Source organism: Vigna umbellata, chromosome 1, assembly GCF_029865625.1.
Source record: "Vigna umbellata cultivar VRB3 chromosome 1, Vumbellata_1.0, whole genome shotgun sequence".
Classification (NCBI taxonomy): domain Eukaryota; kingdom Viridiplantae; phylum Streptophyta; class Magnoliopsida; order Fabales; family Fabaceae; genus Vigna; species Vigna umbellata.
The window spans coordinates 23,484,041-23,510,684 of record NC_142165.1 but is presented as its reverse complement, the minus strand read 5'-3'; positions in this window follow the sequence as shown (position 1 = coordinate 23,510,684).

The window sequence follows — 26,644 nt, the reverse complement described above, 5'->3', positions numbered from 1 at the left end:
ATGCTTTAACGAGAAATGAACACCGGTTACCCCCGAAACTCTGAATCAGGAGAAGACTCTGCATCTTTGCCATTTCCAGTTATTGGGTTTTTTTTTTGTTTTTTTTTTTTTTTTTTTTTTTTGAACGTACTATGCCCTAGACAACCTAATTGACAATGAATTCAACATGTGCATTTTTATTCTCTCCTTTTTTAGTCTTTCACGACATCCCTCAGGAACGAGCTGGTGCCAACCGAATATACCCGTGATGCTTTTACTCACGTGTGCTTAATTATCATTACCTTTATTTTCCTTCATTTACCTAAAAGCTCAGCGCGACATGCAATATTTCAAGAAGCGTGCAAACAAAAATTATGAATGAAACCATGCAGTATTTATTGAATGAAATAACGCAGAGTACAACAAACTTTAAAGATCATGTCAATATCCCTTAATATTGATCCCCTATCACGGAATCATCATGTGTCAAACTTTTTGACTGCACCCGAATTAACCGGTAATGGTAACTCCTCTCCATCCTTCCTTGTGAGAATTAGTGCCCCACCAAAAAATGCCTTCTTCACTACGAATGGCCCTTCATAATTCGGGGTCCATTTGCCTCTATGATCCTTTTGTACAGGCAAGATCATCTTCAACACCAGCTCACCTTCGTGGAATTCTCTGGGATGCACCCTTTTGTCGAATGCATTTTTCATTCTTCTTAGTTCTTCGCTTGACTGGGAGATATTCCGGTTTAAGTGGGAGCTTGTGTTGCACAATATTGGTATCCAAACTTGGCATGTCATTGTAAGACCAAGCGAACACATCCTTAAACTCCTTCAATAGGGCTTGCAACCCTTTCCTCACCTCCTTTTTCATGCCAGTACCGATTTTTACTTCCTTTCTCTTCTTCCTCTCCCCAGTTGAGTACTTCAACCTCTTCCAGATGGGGTTTTATCTCTTTAGACTCTTGTTCCACTAATCTCAAGATCTCTGGAGAGGGTTCCGGATTATCTTCATAATCATCTTCCGTATTATCGATAGGGTGTTCAAAATTAGGAATATCGACATTGTTATTTTCAAAACTTTCATTGTCACGTCTGCATTATTTAAATTTATGAAAAAAAAGGAATAAATAAAAAAGGAAAAAAGATGACTAATGCGGAATGATGATAAAAACAAACACGATTCGATTATCACGCTGAGCACAAAACTAAACGTCAACCCGTAGGTCATGAATCCTAAAGCCCCGGGTGAAGCTATAGGATTAATTAAAACTATTACATTTTGTTCAAATTAAGCATCACGGGTAAACTCAGAGTTCCAATTGTTGAGTGGTGCATCTGGGGAGCCGGCCCGCACGAAACTTGAGCATTCAAAGCTATCTTCATCCTCCATGGCTGTTCTATGGCCCGTGTTGATCCAACCAGCACTACGAAATTTTTCCCTGATGTCACGAATACGAATCTTTTCCACCCTGGGCTCACGCCTTTCTACACGAGCTAGACCGCGCTCTCTCCTTTCTTCCATCAGCCTTCTCGTTTTGTAAGGAAAGGGAGACAGCGCCCGGATGATGACAGACGACTTTTCTTCAGCCTCTGGCGCAGGGGTGGTTCTAGTGAAATGGATCACCAACGGCTCAGGCAGAGTTACGTCGGATTCTCCACCAATCTGTGTAAACACTTCCCCCTCCTTATCCTTGTAACATACTTGCATCAAACCCCGATCCAGCAGGTCTTGCAAAACATACTCAAATTCACCACATTCCTCAATAGAGTGCCCATCATCCGGATGAAGCGCGCATGTTACATCCTCGTCATAATCACCTTTTAAAAGGCCCACCTTTATTAGCGCCTTGAAGATAAACTTTCTGGAACTTCGGATTCCACCCGCGTCCTTTATCAACTCATATTTTTCATCCTCGATGGCATTCGTCGAGGCACTCTCATGCCCAGAAAGTGGGTTAGTCTCAATGCTGGGTTTATCTTCTTGAAACTTTAACCACCCAGAGTCGATTAGAGTCTGTACTTTGTGTTTAAAAGCCAGACACCTCTCAGTTGAGTGACCAACACCTCCCCCATGATAACTACATTTGGCCTCTGCATCATAACCCCTGGGATACGGAGGTTGCATGGGCTTCATTGGACAAATAGCAACCAAACCCCTTTGGACGAGTTGGGGTAACAATTCTGTGTAAGTTGTAGGGATAGGGGTGAAATTAACAAATTGGTTCCTTCTTGGGTAAGTATTTTGGCCCGCATTCTGATTTGGACCTGCAATTGCCCCAGCCCTCCAAGTATCAGTTGGGGGCAATGGCGGTTGATAATACCCTTGTTGTTGTTGAGGCCTGGCTTGATGAGCGAACGCCGCACTAGCTGCAAAAGGGGGTTGCCCCAAGTATGGTCGGAAGCTATGAGCGGGAGCTTGACCTCTCCATACAGGCATTGCTGATGCCGCATGCACATCCCCTTCCTTCTTCTTTCCCGCATTGAAATTGGTTTTTTTGTAATTTGCAGTTGCGGGCGAACTGTATGCAATTTTCCCACTTTTAACCCCAATTTCTATCCTTTCGCCTATTATAATGATATCAGCGAAATTGGCAGACACGTTCCCGACCATGTGCTCGTAAAATGGCGGCTGGAGAGTGTTCACAAACATTGCCACCATTTCTCTATCATACAAAGGTGGTTCGACTTGTGCAGCTAACTCTCTCCACCGTTGGGCATATTCTTTGAAAGTTTCGTTGTCCTTCTTTGACATATTTTGCAGCTGTAAACGATCTGGCGCGACATGTGTATTGTATATGTACTGCTTCACAAAAGCATCAGCCAAGTCTGCCCAACAACGAATACGAGTCGGCTCCAAATGGGTATACCAGTTTAATGCCACTCCAGCCAAACTATCTTGAAAAACATGGATGAGCAGCTGCTCATCATAAGCATATGCAGCCATCTTTCTGCAAAACATGGTTAGATGGTTCTTTGGGCATGTATTTCCCTTATACTTCTCAAAATCTGGCGCCTTGAACTTATGTGGAATTTTGACGCCAGGAACCAAGCTCAATCTAGAAACATCCCCAAATCCATAACTTTCATACCCCTCCACAGCCCTCAATCTTGCCTCTAGGCTCTCCAGTTTATCCTTCGCTCCATCGACATTACTAATTTCTCCCTGAAACAAAGTATGTGGTGCAGCCCCTGTAGAAAAGCCCTCTCCGGTAATCACAGGTGGCACCGGAGTTACTCGTATTCCATCAGACATGCTTGCATGCATTCCTTCATTTACCAGGGGTGCGGACGTTACAACAGGTCCCTGAGTACTGATTGGCGGTATGTTGACAGTGGTAGGGAAAGAGAATGAAGCCTGCTCCCCTTCTGTGTATTCTCCCACAGGTGGGGTGTAACCTGGAGGTAATCCATACATTGGGAACGGAACAGATTGGCTCCCAGAACTAAACACCGGAGGGTAATATTGAGCACTTCCCTCGACTTGCGCAGGCGTCGCCCCTCCCGTAGTCTTCAGGGCTTCGAGAGCCGCCAAAATCTGGGCCATCTGATCCTTCAACTGGTTGACATCAGCCTTAATAGATTCGTGTGACTGCTCCCAATTCTCCATGACCCTCGAGTTAGCTCTGGTCCTGTACGGATGTCGTGGAAAATTTGCCGTTGTTTTCTCACTTGTACTGATGATTATTTTTTATTAAATTAAATTAGATAAGGATGAAAAATGCAAAAAGAAAACATGATGCATGCTAATGATAAGTGGAAATCACAGAATAACGATGACAATACTGATGGAAAATTAACACAAGCTGATACCAAACAAACATCCCCTATCTTTCATTTCAAGAAAATTTGATCCATTACATCGTCTAAGGAACAAAACACAATAATTCCGATGTACATCAATCCCGCGCCCGGGCAATGAAAGATTTCATCTCTCCCACCAACCATTTACAATGATTAATAAACAATTCTATTTCCGCTGGTGAGTTACAAAAATGAGTACTTGCTTCAGCATTCGACACCATCCTGGGGATGTCTTCAATTGCCCCGTTTGCCAAAGCAGCCAACTGAGAGAATCTTTCCTTCCAGTGCTTTACAGCCATTTCTTGTTCGGCGATGTGCTCTTCCATTCGCTTTATCAAGGCCTGATGCCTTTCTTCAAAATCTATCGACCTCCATCGCTCCTCCTGTTCCTCGATATATTCCTCCATTTGTTTTATCAGAGTTCGATGCTCTTCCTCTGCTTCTGTTAGCTTCCAACGCTCCCTATTCATATCCGCCTCAAACGACATGGCCATCTCTTTCATCTCATGCCCCGCTTTTTCTATCTGAATCTGCGCCTCTCTTAATCTCTTCAGGGCTTCTCGTTTATCTCTTTTGGCTTCTTCGTAGAGGTGCTTCCACTCCTTCCCCTCTTCTAAAGCCACCTTCTTCTCATTTACCCTCATGGATAATTCCTTACTCGCGGCAGCTAGATCCTGTTTCACTCGAAACGTGTAATCCCTCTCAGCCTTCTGGCTTTTGACAAGGTTTTCATAAGCCCGCGACTTTTCTTCATTATCATTTTTCATATCCACAAGATCATTACGCGCCCTTTGTAATTCGTTTTCCAACCTAGCATTCCTAATTTTCAATTTCTCCATCTCAGCTTTTAGTTGTTGCACCTCTTCACTTTCTGGAGCTTGGGATGGTCCTTCACTAGCTGATTGATCCTTGATTGGCTTGAAAGGCAACTTGACCACTTTCACTCTCTCCAGAATCCAGGTGTGATAGCTAACACTGCTGTCCACTACTCCATCCCTCAAGTCCTTCCCTGCTCGAACAACATTTTCCCAGGCGCTTTTAACCTTTCTTAACAGTTCGATGAAATGCCCGTCTTCGTAATAAATGAATAGGGTAGCAAGGTAATCTGATGAAGGTGCCCCTTTCATGGGATGCCCAAATTGTCTTTGCACCAAAAGAGGGTTGTAATTTATACAGTACCGGGCACCTATGAGAGGCACATTAGGAAAACTACCACAATGTTGTATAGCCAGTTTATTTCCGAGCCAAGGAAGGCGCCATTTTATACTTCTTTCGCTCAAGCCGGCAAGGAATCGGGCCCAATCGTTTCCTCCTTTACCTTTAAGCCCTTGGTGTGACAAAGTCTCCGATAGACTCTTGACATCGACCATCTCCTTAAACACGCGAGTTGTCATCCATGTATACAACGCCGGTAAGCAACAAAGAATCTTCTTTCCCTTTCTCTCATGGCAAAAACTTAAGGTCCCATAAACATCCGCAAGAACTGCTGTTACAGGATTCTCTGATCTAGTTTTACTCGCCACGAAGACGTCTATCGCGGAATAATCCACGAATTCTTCTATTTTGGGAAACAAGATGATGCCATATATGGTGAGGGCTAATACATCCATGAAAGTTTCCCAATCCTCTTTATCAGCCAGATGATGTAAATACTGCTCTAGATATCCCTGTGATAACCCATGCACTTGATTCCTCATCATCATCCTGTCTTCAAGCTCCTTGGGATGTAATTTCATGATGGTAGCAATAGTGGGTATAGAGGCATGATGCTCTAAATGTTGATAGGGAGTGGTGCCCTCCAATGGCAAACCCAAGATATGCTCGAACTCCTCTATGGTTGGCGCCAACTGAAAGTCTTGAAATGTGAAACATCGAAGTGGAGAATCATAATATTGTGCCAAGGCTGTGATGGCGGGTATTTGTACTTCAACCTCCATTAAATTCAACAAATTTCCATATCTTCTCTGAAAGGTTTCTCTCTTTATAGTCTTAAGCCTTTTGCCCAAGTTTATCAGCCCGGTCAAATTTCCAACATGAGTCCTTAGACTATACTTCTTTCTTAAATCGGAAGAGTCGGTGTGCTGTGTAGCATCGGATCTTGTGTTAACATCCATCTCGTATGCAGTCAAGTAGGTGATGGACAAATTTGTAAGCACCAAAATATGATGTCACAAACTTGTTTCACAATCGGCAAGTATGACCGAATCGTTCAAGTAATAAAACTTGGTAAGACCAAGTATCGTTCTTCCCAAAGGACTCACGGCCTAGTTTAGTTATGTGATTTCTTGATTAGCTAAGACTTAAGAAAACAATGATTGAAATTTTAATATGCAAGACGAAAATAAACATGTATGCATGAATTGATCAATGGCAAAGACATAAGATAAACACTTTCAATGGATTAAATGAATGAATATGTTGTTGGGGGTCAATTTCATCTCATCCACTCTCATATATTTTAGGAATTCCTCTTTCAAATCATCATTGTTAATGCCACTCTCTAATGTACCATTCTAGATGGCTTCTCCCTAATCAAATAGTTCATACAATTCCTAGCATTCCTAATGATTAGTTCATGAGTGCAGGAGCTTAAGGCAACCAATATAATGTTGTCAGTAAAATATTGGGAGAAATTCCCCGGATCTAGATTTCCCCGTACGTGTCCGTATCAACAAAACCAATAATCATGCATTAGAATGAGTTAAACAATGCAAGCATTGAGCAAAGAGGAAAAACCCTAACTAATGATGAAAAGAAAGCATATGTCTTAATTCAAAGATGTATTCAACAAATCCATATATGAGAGCTTCAAGAGATTACATTGATTCCCCAACAAACATACAAGGTTTAGTTCACCATATTCATGGTGAACCTAGATGAATAACAATGAAAGTATGAAAGAATAGAAAAACCCGTGAAAGAGAAGAGGAGAGCTGTCACCATCTCCCAATCTACCCCAAGGGGTGGAAGAGAGAGTGTTTGCCTCGTTTCTGCCAAAGATACTAACTAAAGGACGTGCAAGCCCTTAAATACTAATCTAGAGTTACAAAAGATTATAAAAGCCCAAGCCCAAAAAGTGCCGCTCAGCGCCATTTACCGCTCAGCGGTGGTTACGCGTCTTCTTTCTTCCCCTCAGCGGCCATTTGCCCCTCAGCGGTTCCAACGCCACCTCTTGAGTGCCGCTCAGCGGTAGTTTGCCGCTGAGCGGTGCCTTCGACTTCTCCTTTTTGCACTCTTTCTTGTCTTTTCTAATGTCCTCTCTCTCATTCTTCACTTCTTTCACCAAATTCACCTCAAAACCTGCACAAAAACACTCAAATCAAGCATAAACCTGTCCAGCTCTCTTATTTCTGAAAATATAAACAAAATGCATGATTTCAAGCTAGTTTCTAAGTCTAAAGGTTGCTTTTAGTATCACTTTTAAGCATGAAAATAACAGTTTTTCAACTGTTATCACAACCCCAAACTTAGAACTTTGCTTGTCCTCAAGCAAACAAAATGTAACTCCATCTCCAACCAATTCATATGATGGTTCACTCATTCAAAATCCTATTTTCAAGATAAGTAATAACTTCACTCAAACTTATGACCAAGAGTTAATTCAAGATGTGCACATGCTTTAGTGTTCACAAAGTCATTTAAGTTCCAACAAATGCTATTTTTCATGAATGATCAATCAATTAAGCATGGATGTTCATGTGCTTATGGAATATTTCCTCACTAGGTAAAGTGTTTCACTCAACACACAAGTGTATAAGAGGTAAAGTGTTTCACTCATTCACTCCACTATCACAATGTCACATGAATCAACTTTGCCTTTCATTTAACCACAATCAAATACATTCACAAGCATGCATCATCACAAGGACTTTTCAATGGCTTATAATGTGGCTGGGCTAACAAGAAAATTGGTTTTTCTGGATCACAAAATCCTTGAGTTAAGAGAATCATAACAACACAATCTTCTTATTCATTCCCAACTTTCTTTTGCCTTTGCTTTTGCATTTGCATTGAGCTTTGCTTCTTTTTTCTTTTCTTTTCTTTGCATATTCTTACTTTTTAGCTGTTAGCTCAATGCTTTTTCCTTTTTCATGTTTCCCCAATAACCCCAAACTTGAACATTTAACAATACCACACAAGATCTTCTACTTAACTCAAGGTAAAGATTTTCAATCAAGGGTGTTCAGTGTATATTTAAAGCTAAGGGTTCAAAGGATAGAACACAACGTGTTCTCTTTTAGAAGGCTAACTTTATGAATTTGGCCAATAAAAAGGGTTTCAAAAACACGGCCTTTGATCATATGATGCAAAACAAGCAATTGATTCAATCATAGAAAACCTGGGCAAAGTCATTCATGCTTTCAAAGTAATAGCATTCAACAATAACAACTCTGGAGCTCAAAACCTCACATATAAGCTCATTCACATTTGACATGCACATCCTGCTTAATTTCACAATCACAATCATGATATTATGCATTTGTTCACAAAGCTTGTGAATCACCTATATAAGCATTTTAATGTGCACATCATCTCAACATCAATCAATCAATAAGCATCATCAAGCATTACTTATCACACAATCACAGTTAATAGCAAACCATCATAACAAACCAGGTGTTCAATAGAGTACATCAAACCCTAATCTAAAAACAAAAACAAATAAGTTCAGAAAACTTAAACCACAAAAGCATAATCATATGATAGCATTCATCAGTAAATGCTATCTCAGCTCCTCATCAGTCCGAGCTCTCTGTATCTTCCTCTTCCTCTTCATCATCATCTTCATCAAATGCATCCTCCTCCTCTGCTTCATCTTCCTCCATATCTCTGGCTGAAGCTTCAGCTGCTCCAGCTCCTCCATATACTGGTTCTTCTGGCCAAGCTACCACATTATGGAATTCATCCATAGTCCACCTGTGTGCTGGAGGGGTATCATACATCCCCACTATCATTTCAGCCGTGGCCACCTGCCCTCTGTGGATGGACTGCAACTGAGCACCTATAAGAGACATATACATGTCCCTCATCTGGAATGGTTCTGCCTCATGAGTATCAGCAGAAGTCCTGCCCTGTGCTGGCCTTCTCTCTCTACGAGCCTGGCGTGGTGGAACTGGCTGGGCTGCCTCCTCACCTCCACAGTACTGTCTGTAATAGGCCTCATCTATAGCTTTTCTTGGCCTCTCAAATGGTGGAACAGAAGTGTCCACCCCAGCTAGCTTGCAAAGGTGAGTGATCAAAGAAGGATGTCCCAGTGGTGCTTTGTTGTTTGAAGTGTTAGCACACACACTAATCTCATCAGCTATCACCTGCCCAATATTAACATTCAAGTTTCTGATAACACAGTAGATGAATAGTGCCCTGCTGAGAGTAATATCTGACACATGTGAACATGGCTGAATGTTGGCATGAGAAAACGCCATCCAATACTTTGCAAGAGGAGTCAAATCTGTCCTCCTAATGTTAACCACTGAGCCAGATCTATTCCTTTGGAAGTGTCCTCCAGGTATACACAATACTCTCTCCACATCCTCATAATCAGCACCTTCCTCCATGCTAAGAGCAAACTGGCATTGTTCACCAGCCCACACAGTATCCAGAAAGTTATTTATGGAGTCAGGATCATACCTGATAGCATGGCCTCTAACATAGCCCAAATAATTCTCAGCTGGATAATCACCAATCTTCTTTGCATTGGTGTAAAATTCTTTCACCACAGCTATGTTGGCAGGTGATGGATAAGTGGCTAGCTTCTCCCAATCATTCCCTAACACTTGCTCTCCAAATTGAGGAGCAAAGTTAGGTATCATTCCAACCTTTCTCTCCATTAGAAGTCTCCTGTCCTGAACCACCCTAAAGTGCTTCTCATGTTTCCTAGAGAGGAACCTGCCATTATGGGGCTGCTCTGGTTCCTTTTCCTTTCTCTTGGTTGCCATGGTTTTCAATCTCTTTCCTGAAGAGGATGCCATTCCTGCATTCAAACACAAATCCAAAACCACAGAACATGATGTTCATCATTAGTAAACTCAGAACACAACTCCTTTTGAAGCTAAACCACCGCTGAGGGCCAGAATTTACTGCTTAGCGCCACCAGTGCCACATTCAAACACACAAACCAGAAAAAGCAAATCTGGCAGAGTGCCGCTCAGCGGTAAATGCCGCTCAGCGGTGATCTGCAGATTTTTGCAAATCTCGTTTTTAAACTGTCCTAACTTCACCCAAATGCAATTTTCAGTTTTCCAGTTCATAATCAAGCAGTTTAATCGGTCCAAACATCAAATATATCATCAAATCATGCATAGAAATCAAAACCCCTAAATATTCATGCTTTGACAATCACAGTCAATTTCAAGAACCCTAGAATGAACAAAATGCATTTTACTTACTTGGGTGGAGATGCTAGATGATATGAGAATGCTTCCAAACTAAAATGCTCTCTTCCAACCCCAAACTTTGATGGCACACTAGTATAAAAGTGAGTGGAAGAGAAATCTTCTAAAGAGGGAAGAGTAGAAAGATGTGGAAAACCTAGGAGAAGAGGTGTGGAAGTGTTTATGCAGAGAAGAACTTGAAAGAGTGTAAAAACGCGCAGCTTAGGGTTTAAAAATACCCCAATGGGCTCGGGTTCCGCTAAGGGGAACTTAAGCCCATCTGCGTTAGTACCGCTCAGCGGTAAATGCCGCTCAGCGGCACTTTCGTGATGTGCCCTTCTCCTTCTTTTCTTGACCTACGTGCCTTCCTAGCATACCCCTCATAGGTTCCCTGCAATTCAATGTTAAAAATGCTTATGCAAACCCTAACTAAAATAGACAAACAGAAAACAATCAATCAACTGGGTTGCCTCCCAGGTAGCGCTTGTTTAACGTCACGAGCCTGACCCAAAATCCACCAACACCCATCAGTAGGTGTTTCAAACTTACCAGCACCCATCAGTAGGTGCAAAATCTTCTCACCAACACCCATCAGTAGGTGTTACAAACTTAGTATCCTTCAGTAGATACTTAATCACCTAGCATCCTTCAGTAGATGCTAGATCCAACAAAATAATGTCCAGAATAATGTTCACAAATTATAAATTACAAAACCAAATCAAAAGTTTGTAAATCCACTGGGTTGCCTCCCAGCAAGCGCTTCTTTAACGTCACTAGCTTGACCCAGTAAAGCTCATGTTCCTTCTTCTTTTTCTTCTTTCTACTGAACTTCTTCAGAAATTTGATCAAACCAGGAACCTGTTGCAATGTCTCAATCATAGGAACTTTAATCTCCAATTTCTTGAAGATTTCCATAAAGCACTTAAATTTCTTTTCCTTCCTATGATTCTTCTTTAGATGAGGATGTGAATTTTCATGTGATTTCTTCTTCTTTCCTCTCATCTTCTTTTTCTTCCTTTTTCTCTCCCTAAATTTTCTCTTTTTCTCTTCTTTTATTTTTTTCTTCCTTTCTCTTTTTCTCCTCAACTTCTTTATCTTCACACAAATTTTCTTTCTCTCTTCTCTCTCAACCAATTCTTTTTCTTTTTCTTCATCTTTATCTTTCTCACTCAACTCTTCTTTCTCTTTTCTCTCTACCCTTTCCTCATCTCCCTCTAATTTTTCCTCATCAAGAATCTTGTCACTTTCAGTGATAATGACTTGCCCTTCCTCCTTAAGGTTAACATCAGTATTAACATCATCATTTAATATCTGACTAATGTGACGAAGTTGCATCTCCATTCTTTTACATGATTCTTCAATGCTTTTCTGAGTAGAGTCGGAATTTTTCAAAAATCGTTGAAGGGTGTCCTCCAACCTATCCAAACTTCCTGATAGAAAGGGTTGTTGCTGCCATTGTTGTTGTGGTTGGTTCTCAAATTGTCCAGCAGCTTGCCAAAATTGGCTTTGATCCATGCTTGAGTGAGGTTCCCACCATTGGTTGAGATTACTTTGGTAGAATTGAGTGCCCCTATAGTTAAACTCTTGACCAAATTGCATTCTGCAGACATTAGGCACAAAACCCTAAAAACAATTGTTAGCACAAAAAGATAGAGAAAAAACTAAAGATTTAAAAGATATAAGAAGATAAAAGATTTAGAAGATAGAATCAAATAAAATAAAATAAAACCTAATCTAAAAAATAAAATCTAATCTAAAAGATAAAATAAAATAAAATCTAACCTAACCTAAAAGATAGAATAAGAATAAAATAAAATCTAACCTAAAAAGATAAAAAAAATAAAATCTAATAAAATAAAATAAAATCTAATCTAAAAAGATAAAATAAAATCAAATAAAAACCGAAAAATAAAAAACAGAAAACAGAAAAACAGAAAACAGAAAAATAAAATAAAAATTCGAAATTAAAATAAAATCTAATCTAAAAAGATAAAAATAAAATCTAACCTAAAAGATAAAAATCAAATCTAAAAAGATAAAAAAAATAAAAACAGAAAAAATAAAAACAGAAATTCAAAATTAAAGTCAAAGGTAATCAATAATCACACAAATTAACCAGTTAAACCACGAATCCCCGGCAACGGCGCCAAAAACTTGATGGACAAATTTGTAAGCACCAAAATATGATGTCACAAACTTGTTTCACAATCGGCAAGTATGACCGAATCGTTCAAGTAATAAAACTTGGTAAGACCAAGTATCGTTCTTCCCAAAGGACTCACGGCCTAGTTTAGTTATGTGATTTCTTGATTAGCTAAGACTTAAGAAAACAATGATTGAAATTTTAATATGCAAGACGAAAATAAACATGTATGCATGAATTGATCAATGGCAAAGACATAAGATAAACACTTTCAATGGATTAAATGAATGAATATGTTGTTGGGGGTCAATTTCATCTCATCCACTCTCATATATTTTAGGAATTCCTCTTTCAAATCATCATTGTTAATGCCACTCTCTAATGTACCATTCTAGATGGCTTCTCCCTAATCAAATAGTTCATACAATTCCTAGCATTCCTAATGATTAGTTCATGAGTGCAGGAGCTTAAGGCAACCAATATAATGTTGTCAGTAAAATATTGGGAGAAATTCCCCGGATCTAGATTTCCCCGTACGTGTCCGTATCAACAAAACCAATAATCATGCATTAGAATGAGTTAAACAATGCAAGCATTGAGCAAAGAGGAAAAACCCTAACTAATGATGAAAAGAAAGCATATGTCTTAATTCAAAGATGTATTCAACAAATCCATATATGAGAGCTTCAAGAGATTACATTGATTCCCCAACAAACATACAAGGTTTAGTTCACCATATTCATGGTGAACCTAGATGAATAACAATGAAAGTATGAAAGAATAGAAAAACCCGTGAAAGAGAAGAGGAGAGCTGTCACCATCTCCCAATCTACCCCAAGGGGTGGAAGAGAGAGTGTTTGCCTCGTTTCTGCCAAAGATACTAACTAAAGGACGTGCAAGCCCTTAAATACTAATCTAGAGTTACAAAAGATTATAAAAGCCCAAGCCCAAAAAGTGCCGCTCAGCGCCATTTACCGCTCAGCGGTGGTTACGCGTCTTCTTTCTTCCCCTCAGCGGCCATTTGCCCCTCAGCGGTTCCAACGCCACCTCTTGAGTGCCGCTCAGCGGTAGTTTGCCGCTGAGCGGTGCCTTCGACTTCTCCTTTTTGCACTCTTTCTTGTCTTTTCTAATGTCCTCTCTCTCATTCTTCACTTCTTTCACCAAATTCACCTCAAAACCTGCACAAAAACACTCAAATCAAGCATAAACCTGTCCAGCTCTCTTATTTCTGAAAATATAAACAAAATGCATGATTTCAAGCTAGTTTCTAAGTCTAAAGGTTGCTTTTAGTATCACTTTTAAGCATGAAAATAACAGTTTTTCAACTGTTATCAGTAGGTACCTGTGATTTCCCTTAAAATTAACATGTTACTAAATGATGTATGAATATGATGCATGATAATAAAATAACATGACAAAACAAAACACATGCATGGTATGAAATGTAATATCATAAAAAAAACGAACAGCGTGAGGGTTACAGAAGCATATATTCCTCCCATCGTGCCCTACCAAAGGTTCATTGCTTTGAGTTCAAGGTCAAGTATATGCAATCTCACAAGGGTAGTTCCCTGAACCTAAAGGTCAAAGGTCACTAGAGCTATGGCCCCCTTCATAGCATTTCCACAACAGTCGAGTAATCAACTAGGTGTGAAAACACATATGAAGAGAACAGACTCTAGCTGGAGTTCTCACGATAGCCAAACAGGAAGTACATCCCAGAGTGACACCGCTACACAACTCCTCTAATTCTAAGCTACGCTCAGACCCGGGTATAGGGCCCCACTCATGATATGCCAAAAGTGTGTGTGTGAAGGGAGGAAATTATGCACACCCAAACCCTCACCTGCAAAACAACCAGAAAAATTCCCAGGCAGATATAAACATATTGTCTACCCTAGGGTTCAATATTCCACAGTTATTGCAGTTATTCCAAATATCACACATAGATAGAGAAAAGAGAAAGAAAAACACAAAGCAAAACCACACCACATTCGCGCATCTAATTAAATGGCTCGACTCTCTAAACTTCCCCAGTGGAGTCGCCATCTGTCGCAACCGGAATCGCGACGGGACGACGATCCAAATAAGAAACGGGTTTTGAAAAGAGATTTGGAGTTGCCACCATAGTTTATTATGGAAAACTATGGAAAAACCTCAAAACGATAAAGCACGGTCCACGAAAACCAAAGATTGGGTTCGGGAGTCAGTTACGCGTGGGGAAGGTGTTAGCACCCCACAACGCCTGCCCTAAGGCAATACCTTTAACTAAATGCACGAATATGATGTGGTTTTTCAAAATGTTTAATTATCCCCTAAAATAAAATTCTAAATAAACAAAACATATTTTTTAGTTTTTTTGGGCCCGACAAGGATTGACCTTGCTCCTACGTATTCTCATTCAAAATGAGAAATCAGGGTTACGTAGTTCTAGCTAAAAGATTGTTTGTTGTTTGGAAAAGCATATGTTTTTAATTTTTGGAGATTTTTATGTTTTTAATATTTTCGAGAAGGTAATGAGTACTAGGCTGACGCGAACGGTCGCACGAGTACTCATACCTTTAAAATGATATTTAAATATTTTTAATTATTTTTGAAAAGAGAGATAACGATATTAAGCACTAGGACGATGCGAACGATCACACGAGCACTCATACCGTTATTTACTTATTTAGGAAAACTAAAAAGTATTGAGTGCTAGGCTGATGCGGACGATCGCACGAGCACTCATACCCTCGTTTAATATTACATAAATAAGAGAGAAAGGTATCGAACACTAGGACGATGCGAGCGATCACACGAGTGTTCAACCTTTAAAACATATTTTTGTAAATTTTATTTAAGAAGAAGAAAAGGTTTTTAGCACAAGGACGACGCGAGCGGTCACACGTGTGCTTAAACCTTTAAAACGTATACTTTTTGTATATTTATTTAAGGAAGAAGAAGAGGTTTTTAGCACAAGGACGACGCGAGCGGTCACACGTGTGCTTAAACCTTTAAAACATATTTTTGAAATTTTACTTAAGAAAAGAAGAAAAGGTTTTTAGCACAAGGACGACGCGAGCGGTCACACGTGTGCTTAAACCTTTAAAACATATTTTTTAAAATTTATTTAAGGAGAAGAGAAGGTTTTTAGCACAAGGACGACGCGAGCGGTCACACGTGTGCTTAAACCTTTAAAACATATTTTTGAAATTTCTTTTTAAGGAGAAGAGAAGGTTTTTAGCACAAGGACGACGCGAGCGGTCACACGTGTGCTTAAACCTTTAAAACATATTTTTGAAATTTCTTTTTATTTAAACTATCAATATTGTATTATTAAATATATATTTTAGGATAAGTAAATGTCTAAAATAAATAAATAGAACAAAATAAAATAAGACAATAAAGAAAAAATAAATAAACAAAAGAAAATTGAGAGGCTGAACGGACGCTGGGAAGAGATTCAGAATAACGAGCGTTCGTTAGGTAAAGAACGAACGTTCGTTGGGGGAGAGGACGAACGTCCATTGGGGAACATAACGGACGGACGTTTAGAAATGTGAGCTGAATGACGAGCGTTCGTCAAGAGATATGACGAACGGACGTTGAGAACGAAGGCTCAATAACGAACGCTCGTTGAAGGCATGACGAACGGACGTTGAGAAATTGAAGCTGAGTAACGAGCGTTCATTGGTTCGGAAACGAACGCTCGTTCGAGCGCTCTTCAGGGAGAAAATTTGAACGAACGATCAAAAAGCTTAAGGATAACGAGCGTTCGCTCGTTTGGATAACTAGCGCTCGTTGGTGAGAAGGTTTGAACGAACGGTCAAAAAGCTTAAGGATAACGAGCGTTCGCTCGTTTGGATAACTAGCGCTCGTTGGTGAGAAGGTTTGAACGAACGGTCAAAAAGCTTAAGGATAACGAGCGTTCGCTCTTTTGGATAACGAGCGCTCGTTGGTGAGAGTGCTGAACGAACGGTCAAAAAGGCTTAAGGACAACGAGCGTTCGCTCGTTTGATGAGAATGTTGAACGAACGGTCAAAAAGGCGAGCGTTCGCTCGTTTGGATAATGAGCGCTCGTTCGTTTGGAATGGTTAACGAACGGTCAAAAAGGCTCAAGGTTAACGAGCGCTCGCTCGTTTAGATAACGAGCGCTCGTTGGTGAGAAACGAACGCTCAAAAAAGCTTAAGGTTAACGAGCGTTCGCTCGTTTAGATAACGATCGCTCATTGGTGAGAAACGAACGCTCAAAAAGGCTTAAGGATAACAAGCGTTCGCTCGTTTAGATAACGAGCGCTCGTTCATTTGGAACGTTGAACGAACGGTCAAAAAAAGGCTGAATGTTCCCGGACGTACGTTCATTTCTGGGCTTGGCCCAGTCCAATGCTTCTAACCTAGAATTTTCTAGGGGTTCAGGAGGTTCACCCTCATTCCCACTCATTCACGCTGTTCTTCCCAGATGAGACCAATGCCTCCTTCTCTCTGATCAAAAGGATTCACTCTGTCACTCAACGGCCACGTCTTCTTCCGATTGACCACCACGAACCAGACTAGCCATGCAACGAAAATGGCCACCGTATCACTGCCTTTATGGACCAACTACCATACCATCATCTCTCTCGATCTAGCCACTGCACCACGCCACGCCACACCGCGCTGCTGCTTCCTTGTTCTTATCTACTCTCTCCGACACCGACAACCCAGGGAGGAGTTCGTCTCCGCCAGTTCAAACACACGGTCTGCCACTTCTTCGTCGAACTCTCCGTCTTTCACCGCCGAGACCATCGTCGGCTGTCGCTCCAGCTCATCCCCTCCTTCTTCGATTGTGCAATGGGTTTTGGATTTGTTTTGTTGATATTAGCCGTGAGCGCGAGAGTTAGGAAGGAGAGAAGGAACAGGGTGAAACAGAGAATGAATGGAAAGGGAGGTTGGTGAAGAGGGAACCCAGGATATTCAGAGGAAAAACGTTCATGATGGAAGAAGTAGCAGAAGCAGTTATGCAGTAAGCACACGATGAGTCTGGATGCACAGAGACTTACCTGCTACTACGTTTGCTACTGTCGTCCACTGCGTAGCCGGTGACCTCTTCACGCTCTTCTCCTTCTCTGCCGGTGCTGGTGCCAATGATAGCTCTGGATGATGATTCCAGAAAATCCTCCTTCCCTGCGTGCCCTTCCTCCCTTTTTCTCTCTCTGATCCCCCAACAAAATCCCCCCCCCAAAATCTTGGGAAATATTCCTCTTGTAACCACCTTGTCCCCTCCTTCCAGACACGCCTCCCACGTACCCCTTTCCCACGTTTTTTCTCTTTTTCTATTTCCCCTTTTTTTTATTTTTATTTTATTTTTTAATTGTTTTCAGTTTTAATTTTATTTTTCAATTTTTTAATTATTTTGATTAATTAACTCTATTAAAACAAATTGAAGATAAGAAATAAAAATTGAATTAAAAGCAAGAATCTAAATACATAAAAAAATAAAACAAAAAAGGTAAAATAAAAATAGAAATAAAAAAAAACAATCAACAAAAACACACTTTTTCAACCCGGACAAAATTGAGTGTTGACATCTGTGAAGGGTATCATTGGAATTAAAATATGTTTTGGAGGTGCAGGAGGAAGACCGTGAGGTGCAAGGAGAAAGAACGTGGCGTGTACCAATTGAAGAGGATTTCTCAGTGAAGTGTGTGACATGTTATGACGTCCTTTAACCTTAATTAATTTAACCATGTTTTATAAAGTCATGTCTAATTTTTTTTATAATAATCGATGTAATATGAAGGATGTAATTACACATATTTCTACAATGTTACACCATATACCTGATAACCATCTTTTATATATATATATATATATATATATATATATATATATATATATATATATATATTACAATACTTCATGCATCTTATATTTTACATAGTTTATATTATATACTATATTTTCTACATTAGAAGAAGAAAGAGTATTATTTAATTAGAATTATTTCTTTATCTACTAAATCTTAGTCCTTGTCACTTGAATGAATAAATTTGAAAAAGAATAATGGAATAGATTTGAGAGAATTTGAAAGTTATCGAGATGATTCACTTGAACTATATGGAGCATATAGAAAGTAACTCCAATTTGCCCTTCAAGGACAAAAGGTGCATTTGGAGCATACAAAAAGATGAGTAGAGTTACCCATTCCTTGAAATGTTACCGAATTGTTCACAAAGTTATAGAATGTTGTTTCCTAGAAAGATTGCTATGATATCAGCGAGCAAGGGATCATGGGTATTGGGAGCAACCATCAATGATATTATAGAATGTTGTTTTTAATACACAACCATACAATAGGCAAGTGATACAAATATCATAAATATAATATGACATGAAACCCAACTTTTATATACATACATACAAACATTTTTTTTCTTATTATTATTTTTAATAAAGTAAATATAAATCATTCTTGTAGTGGCTTAATCGGAATAAATAAATTTCACTATGACCAATAATAATTCAAGTATATCTCATCTTGAATAAAATTTACTCATTTAAATCCTAAAAGTAGAATCTCCAACTATAAATTAATTGATAATCATTTAACTCCATTATTAACATTCTACATCTATGCAATAAAAATACGCATACTATAACTAAATAAATTATTAAAAAGAAACACATAAAATTATATATTTTACAATAATAGATCTAGTAGAAATGCACACTTCTTTATCTTTCTCCACTTCTTTCTCTATTTTTTCATCTCTCTATTTCTTTTCTCCTTTAGTTGTTGGAATCCTTCACTATATATATTTTTTATCTTTATATTATCGTGATAAAGAAACATTAACTCCGTCTAATATATATTTCTATAAAGCGTTACGGGTATAGTTTATAATTTAAAATATATACATATATTTATAAGTTTTAATGATATATATATATATATATATATATATATATATATATATATATATATATATATGTATGTATGTATACATACATATATATATATATATATATTTCTTTTGTGAAATAACAAAATGATTTATGTATTAATAATATAACTCTAATATATTATATATGAAAATATTGTTTTGTAAAACTTTAGGTGTTACTGAGAGGATTTAGGGAGCGGTGTGGAGAGAAAATGGAGGGTTGATAATATGTGAAAAATAAGATGAGGATTTGTGAACATAAAATGTGAATTGAGTTGCTAGCCCAAGATGAGAAAAGGCGAAACATATTGGACTGGAAAAATATATCAATCTAATTGTGAAAGAAAAAAAACAAAAAGTGGGAGATTGGAAATGCTTAACTGAGAATCAATCAAGAGAATTTCATATTCGTAGATTGTGAAGCAAGCACTCAAGAGCTCAATATTCATAAGATATGATTGAATATTTACTTGAATGTATATTTGAAGTATCAAGAATGTTTGAATATCTCATTGAAGCAAATTGTATAAAGGAAATCCTCTTTGATTAAATATTATGAATATTTTCATATGACTATTAATCAATCACAACTAAGGAGAGGACTCCGTATATCAAAGATTACAAGTGAATAATCCAGAAGATTAAAGCCACAACAATATAATGAATATAATGAAGATTAAAATTCAAATTGTTGAATGGTGGAAAAGGAAAGAATTAATAATTCATGGGAAACAATACACTCTGATTGATATATCAAGAACTTCCAGACAAAGATAAAGATATTTAAGATATGGAAAATATACTTAAATTGAATATGCATCAACAACCAAGTTGCACATGATTATAAATACAAAGACCAAGATGAAGAAGACAAGTAGAATGCAAGAGATATAGAGACATGTTGATGAAATAAAGTATGAGCATAATTGTCAAATATTTAAGAGAAATCAAAGTGAGAATAATCTAAGTATATATAGTCATATCTGTATTTTGTAAAGTGATATTTGGTTGAGTGTTAACCATTGTAATATCATTCACATTGTGAAGTATACTCTGTGAGCTTGATTGTACTCTCTTGTGTGAAAGATTGTTATTGATTATTGAAATTAAGAGTTCTCGATCTCAAGGGGAGATTGAGAAAGATGTTTGGGGAGATTTATAGTTGTAACTTGGAAAAGGCGAAACTCGTTGTAACCTAGAGATGTTTATACACATAATCTGGATAGGATTGTACTTATTATAACCTGGAGATATTGATACTCTTGATAGTCAAGAGATTTAACTAGTGAAAATTTTGCAAGTTACTTAAGAGACTGGACACAGCCTCAATGTTTGAAGTGAACCAATATAAATCCTTATACTTTTAATTTGTTTATACGATTACTATACAAAATGATTTTAAAATGTCTACATGCTCTATTCATCCCGCCTCCCCCTCCTCACCCTTTCCCCCTTTTAGAGTCATCTTTGTTGGGTTATTAGGCTCCCTTCCTATGTGGAGAATAGGTCCAAATAATGTGGACCATTATGTCTCACTAGGTTAAATGGAGATGAGTTAGATTAGTAGGACACATTAGAGTCATTTGAAGAGAGACAAAAGCCAAGTGACAGAAAAAGGAAGAGATAAAGTCTTTCCCGCATAACCCTAAACCTGCACTGATGTTTTCGTCGTTGTGAAGTAATTCACCGTTGGATCGTGTTGAGTTTTCGACAGTAGGTTCCAAACATATTGTTCTTCATTCTGACCGTTGGATCGTCAATCATGGGTCTAGTTTGGGAGAAATCAGTCTAGCACCAACAGCCCTGCTTTGGAGAATTTTCATCTTCTTTGTTCTCATTTGTAAGCATTTGTGCTTAGTTAAATTGGCTTATTGAAAATACCATTTGGTGTTATTATTGAAGACTCTTTTGTATCCTATTATTGATCATAGTGAATTTTCTTTGATCTGGACGAGTCGTGGCTTTAACCCTTGCACTAAGGGGTTTTTCACGTTAAAAATTGTTGGTGTCTGTTTGTGCTTTTGATTCTATTTTTTGTTCTATTTGTTTGGTGCTCCTCGCATATTCTCACAAGAAGGGGATTGAATTTCCGCTGTGTTATTACTCTTTGCTAAGTTGTTATAATTTTTGGCCATTTCCCCATCAATCTTACACCAACATAAATCACTTTGTATACTCTGTTCTATCTTAGGAGAGATAAGAAACTAGTTAAGAGTCAATAATACTTGTAATATTTGTTTGTTAGTTGAAACATTTATAGTTGGAAAAGGAGAACTAGGCAAAGTCTAGGTTAGGTGAACCATTATAAAGCAAAATGCTCACTATTTATTTTCGTTCATGTGTGACAAATCTCTTTTATAATGAGAGTTGTCTAATATAGAAAAGTCATATTTTACATATTCAATTTACTTTGGAAAAAAAATATTTCTTTTCTTTTTTGCAAGCTTCAGAAAGAATATATAGTTGGATAAAAGCTCATGATAAGCTTCAATAATAGAATAAATATTAACAAAATCTAGCTCCTCTTTGGACTTGTATGATGAGAGATCAAGCCATGCGTTAACCATAACAAAGATAAAGATTAGGAAACAAGTAATTGCCATAATGTTCTCAAGTTTTCTTGGCTGAAAAGGAGAAATTTAGAGGGTTAAGAAAGTTGTTACAACATCAATGTCATCAAACCTTCCTTGAAATCACTAGTAATGTTTATACATATGTGAATGTATTCTACACCAATCTAATGATTGAAGGTGTTGTTATGAAATTAGATATTTAGATTTCTTCAAATGTTTGAAAAGAACTAACTGGTCCAAAGTATGAAGACATTCAAGTCAACAAAGACAACATAAGTGTTGTTAAAAATTTCAATAATATTCAAAAATTTGTTTAAAGAAACCTATTACATCAAAGGGATTCAATGTAGGTGGACCCAAACTTGAAGAAAGATTAATTGCTTTCATTATAGCATTATAACTAACACCTAAAGGGAGTAATCATGCCTTACTAAATGAAGGGGATCTTGTTCTGTTGTATAACATTCATAATAAAATCAAGGTTAGCTAAACCTATTATGTGTTTGTTTGATTGTCTCTTTCCCTATTATGTCCTTGTATCCAAGATTTTGCATCAGTTTGAATTAGGTGTAAATGGAAAACTTTTAAAGGTGATAAAAGGTTTTGATGATATCACCATTGTTACTTTTGATAAAGTAGGTTTTATAAAGGTTGATGATCATTGAACTACAAAGGATGAAGATGAGGATGTTGCTCCTAGTGACACCACTCCAATTGAAGTTGGTGTAAGAAACACCAAAAGATAATCCTATGATTACAAATGGTATTCCATACATTATTCCAGTGGATTGTTGTCCTCTTATTTCCTAGTTTAAGCAGTTGCTAACTAGCATGGATACCATGGCTATTAATCAAAGCGACCATCATTAGTTTTGTACTACATGGTTTAAACATTTAGATAACAGAATTGAAGGATTTAAGATAAACTTGATGAACTTCAGTTTGATAGAGAAAATTAGGAATATTTGTTTACATTCATTTTATTGTTTTTTTTTTATAAACTTATTTGGTTGTTTGTTACTTTCGTTGTTTATGTTATCTCTATGCTTCAATACTACTTTTCTTTAATCTTACTGCTTAAGTTGATCATTTCATCTATCTATCCAACTTGATAAGTTAAAGGAGGAGAAAAATACCATGTTTGCATATTGGTATATGCTACTTTTGGTATAGGATCATATGCGAGATTTGTCTTCAATATACACATCAACAAACTAGTTATCTTTATTAAATAAGAGGTTTTTTTAGAGTTGTAGTATATCTTGAAGACTTATATGTGTTTTTAGAATGTGTTAGGTTAATTAGAATCTCATGTAAGCTTCTTTTACATGATTTCAAAGTTAGAAAACTTTTTCAAAAGAGATTGTGTTAGAATGTTTTTGAATTAATTAAAGGTTTAATCCTCTTCGATATCCCTATTTTTGTAGGATCGTCTCAAACAGGTCCTCATATTTTAAAGTCTCTTGGTTAGGTCCTTAATTGTTAAAATTTGAATCAAATTAAACCTTGTCGTTAAATTAGGTAGACGGCGTCAAAAAAATTGATTCGTGGCTTAGTGACTTGACTGAGTGTTGTTGATGTGGCACATATTGGTTATTTGAGTTGGCTTTTTTTTTATTTATTCATTTAAAAAATTAACTTTAATCAAAACGCAACGTTTTGTCTACAAAAAATGTATTTTTTAATTGAGTGAAGAACGTTTTAATTATTTGGGGGAATTTGGAAAATTAAAAGGGATTTGAATAAAACCCTAAATTGGAAGACTGAAATCCCATAAATGAAACGTCTGTCTGAGGAGAGCAAGAACGAAAGAAGCTTTCACATCTCCACCAGCGAGAACCAAAGGAAGTCACTCCTCCATGGAAGCACCGGAGAAGAAAGAAAGCAAGCAGAAAAAGGAATTTCATGGAGCACCACTTATGAACGCTGAAGAGCATGACAGTTTGAATTTGACTGACGTGCTTGATTTTGAAGAGATATTAGTCAGAAAAAAAAAAAGAAACAGAATATTTTGCAGCGTGAACAAATGGTTTTTGCAGCGTGAACGCAATACCAGATCTGCGAGTGAAAGGGTTTTGCCATTGCCTGCATCTGCACGAGCTGAACCTGGGAAAAGAAGAAGCTTCTCGATGTGGTTCTCCCACACATAGAAGAAGGAAACCTAGAAAATTGATAACTAATTTAGGGTTCTCTGCAAATTTTAAATTAGGGTTCTAAATGGATTCTGATTTAGGAAAGATTTAATCATTTGTTAATTGTTTTTTATTTAAACGTTCATTTCTTCAATTTAGGGATTCCTTCATTTAAAACGTTCATTTATTCTGTTAAAAATCAAAACGTTGCGTTTTGATTTAAAAATTTAACTTTTTTAAATATAAAAACTCACTATTAAGCCAGGTCAACAACAGTGTCACATCAGTACCATTTGGTCATCTCAGCAACCCACGCATCATTTTCTTTAACGCCGTCCAGCCAACTTAACGGAAAGGTCTCCATTGATTTCAATTTCCAAAATTAAGGACCATTTTGACACAGTTTAGAAAACGAGGACCTAACTGAGACAATCCAGCACAAATAGGGATGTCGAAAAGGATTAAACCTTAATTAAAAGATATCATTGATATATTAAAATGATTTAGAGATTGTCTTCGTAATATAATATTTTTAAAAATTAAAAGATATCATTGATATATTAAAATGTTTTTATATAAGTTTGGAATGACTACACAAAACATATTAATCAATTAGATAATGTTTTAATCGATTAAGATATCTTATAACTAATAGAAGTTTTAAAGTTTCTATTTTGATATGTCAAAATGAATTTTTAATAGATTAAAATCCCTTCAACTCTGTAAAATTGTACATATATATTTCTAACAAGACTATAAAAACGTTTCAATTTCTTTCAAATTTTAACTTACGATTTTCACTTATCTGTTCAAGATGTAAAAATTGTAGGTAATGAAAATATTTTAATATCCTTTTTAAAGTTACTTTAATCTCTATTTTTTTTTCAGATTTATTGTGATTGCTTCTATTTGATTTTCGTATTTGATTAAAAGAAAAAACACAAAACAACGCAATTAACAAGAAAAAAAAACATAATATTTTGTTACTCAATAAATTTAAATGCTTTTTCTCTCACTAATAAAAAACAATAAAAAATATTCATTTTCTTTTCTTTATAATTTAAATCCAAATTTGTATGCTTCACAAACAAAAAGGCAGAGGTTTAAAATACAAACGAAGAGGTTCATCTCAATATAATATATGCTTCATTTGATGATTTTATTTTTATACGATGTCTTGGTTTAGTGATGATAAATAATAAGATAGAATAAACGTTTTAATCGTATATGGTGAATTTCAATATGAAAAATAAATCTTTAGAATATGCATAAAGGGAGCCTCATCTTGTCCAGGAACATGTTTTTTATTAAAAGGGGTGAAATATACATAAGTCAAAACTTCATAATTGAACAAGACATGTCTTCTGACACAACATATACGTTCATTGTGACCACACACGCTTGCTATAGCAGCCCTTGTGAGAATACAATTGATTTATATATTATGATATTTTGAGAAACAATTGAACGGAGACTCATAAACCCTAAACCGGAACACATAACATTAATAAAAAATATAACTTTATCATAATAAATTTATAGGTTTTTCTCTTTAGAATTCAACTTCCTTATGAAACTAGATTTACATTTAAATTAGTTAACTATATTTAATTTAAAATTCAATCTTTCATTAAACAAGTATTTAAATACAACTTGATTAAAAACAAGTTACCATTTTGTATTTCTCTTTAAAACCTTACATCCAATAAATAAAAGTTAATCCTTTTTGTAAATTTAAGAGTGAGTTTACTTTGATAACTAAAGAATAGATGATTATAGTTTATATGTATTTTAAAATAATGAGACCGAGTATTTTAATTTTAAAGTAATTTAATAATATAAATAAAATTTTTAAACTCGTTTCATTATCTAAAACAATAACCATTTCTCTATAACTCTTCCTCTGAGTTCCCTTTTCCTTTTCTTTAAGATTTCTGACTTCTCGATCATCTGTTTGACGATCAGGAAGCGTTTAGGAGATCATAATAGTGTAATCTCCATTCTCTACCGATGAGTTTGTAATCTATAGTAAGTAAGTTTTGGCTCATTTTTCCTTTACTCTTAGTTGAAGATTATGTGTAGCAATCCTCTCTCGCATGTGTTATCTACCTCTCTTTCTTAGTTCCTTGTTGATCAAAGGTTCTAAGGACTCTCTTTGATCATAATTTTATGTGTTTTAAGAGGCGGGGTTCGTACGGGAGAACAAGTATACTACTTGGCTAGCTAATGTGGTTATGGTAAAGAAATCGCGCAGGCAATGACAAATGTGCACTGATTACACAAATCTTAATAAAGTGTGTCCCAAAGACGCATACCTGTTACCTATCATGGATGGTCTAGTCAACGGGGCCTCGAGACACAAAATCATGAACTTCTCGGATGCTTACTCGGGGTACAATCAAATCCCCATGTTTCAGTCGGACTAGGCCAAGCATACCTTTATAACCGAACGGTCCAATATCTACTACGAAGTTATGTCGTTCGACTTAAAAAATGTCAGAGCCACATACCAAAGGCTTATGGACAAGGTCTTCCGCAAGCAGATCAAACGGTGCATGGAGTTGTGTGTGGACGATATGGTAGTATCCTCCAACTCCACCAAGGACCACGTTAAGGACCTGGAAGAGGTGTTTGGCCAGGTTAGGTGGTACAACATGAGGCTCAACCCAGCCAAGTGCGCGTTCGGTGTTGGGGCAGGAAAGTTTTTAGGATTCATGCTAACCTCCCGGGAA